Genomic DNA, 1916 nt, shown 5'->3' with positions numbered 1-1916 from the left:
CTTTCATTACTTACTTGATCAAACCTCCTCACACCACATAGTGTTTTCAAACATTTCATTTCCAACATATCCACTCTCCTCCACGCAACCCTATCTATAGGCCATGCCTCACAACCATATAACATTGTTGGAATCACTTTGCCTTCCACACATTGTTCAACGCTCCCAGAACCTTCGCCCCCTCCCCCATCATGTGACTCACTTCCACCCACTTCCATGGTTCCATCTACTGCTAAGTCCACTCCCAGATATCAAGAACACTTCCTTCCAGTTTTTCTCCATATATATATATATGTGTACGTGTAGGAAGAGAGGAAAGTGATTGGTTCTCAGTGAATGTAGGTTTGCGGCAGGGGTGTGTGATGTCTCCATGGTTGTTTAATTTGTTTATGGATGGGGTTGTTAGGGAGGTGAATGCAAGAGTTTTGGAAAGAGGGGCAAGTATGAAGTCTGTTGGGGATGAGAGAGCTTGGGAAGTGAGTCAGTTGTTGTTCGCTGATGATACAGCGCTGGTGGCTGATTCATGTGAGAAACTGCAGAAGCTGGTGACTGAGTTTGGTAAAGTGTGTGAAAGAAGAAAGTTAAGAGTAAATGTGAATAAGAGCAAGGTTATTAGGTACAGTAGGGTTGAGGGTCAAGTCAATTGGGAGGTGAGTTTGAATGGAGAAAAACTGGAGGAAGTGAAGTGTTTTAGATATCTGGGAGTGGATCTGGCAGCGGATGGAACCATGGAAGTGGAAGTGGATCATAGGGTGGGGGAGGGGGCGAAAATTCTGGGAGCCTTGAAGAATGTGTGGAAGTCGAGAACATTATCTCGGAAAGCAAAAATGGGTATGTTTGAAGGAATAGTGGTTCCAACAATGTTGTATGGTTGCGAGACGTGGGCTATGGATAGAGTTGTGCGCAGGAGGATGGATGTGCTGGAAATGAGATGTTTGAGGACAATGTGTGGTGTGAGGTGGTTTGATCGAGTAAGTAATGTAAGGGTAAGAGAGATGTGTGGAAATAAAAAGAGCGTGGTTGAGAGAGCAGAAGAGGGTGTTTTGAAATGGTTTGGGCACATGGAGAGAATGAGTGAGGGAAGATTGACCAAGAGGATATATGTGTCAGAGGTGGAGGGAACGAGGAGAAGTGGGAGACCAAATTAGAGGTGGAAAGATGGAGTGAAAAAGATTTTGTGTGATCGGGGCCTGAACATGCAGGAGGGTGAAAGGAGGGCAAGGAATAGAGTGAATTGGATCGATGTGGTATACCGGGGTTGACGTGCTGTCAGTGGATTGAATCGGGGCATGTGAAGCGTCTAGGGTAAACCATGGAAAGCTGTGTAGGTATGTATATGTGCGTGTGTGGACGTATGTATATACATGTGTATGGGGGTGGGTTGGGCCATTTCTTTCGTCTGTTTCCTTGCGCTACCTCGCAAACGCGGGAGACAGCGACAAAGCAAAAAAAAATATATATATATATATATATATATATATATATATATATATATATATAGCGCTGCCTCGCTAACGTGGGAGACAGCGACAAAGTATAATAAATAAAAAAATATATATATTTTTTCCCTGGGGATAGGGGAGAAAGAATACTTCCCACGTATTCCCTGCGTGTCGTATAAGGCGACTAAAAGGGAAGGGAGCGGGGGGCTGGAAATCCTCCCCTCTCGTTTTTTTTTTTTTTAATTTTCCAAAAGAAGGAACAGAGAAGAGGGCCAGGTGAGGATATTCCCTCAAAGGCCCAGTCCTCTGTTCTTAACGCTACCTCGCTATCGCGGGAAATGGCGAATAGTATGAAAAAAAATATATATATATATATATATATATATATATATATATATATATATATATATATATATATATATATATATATACACATATCCCTGGGGATAGGGGATTAAGAATACTTCCCACGTA

The sequence above is a fragment of the Panulirus ornatus genome, chromosome 64 (genome assembly GCF_036320965.1).
Source record: "Panulirus ornatus isolate Po-2019 chromosome 64, ASM3632096v1, whole genome shotgun sequence".
NCBI classification, from domain to species: Eukaryota; Metazoa; Arthropoda; class Malacostraca; order Decapoda; family Palinuridae; genus Panulirus; species Panulirus ornatus.
This window is presented reverse-complemented; position numbering follows the sequence as displayed.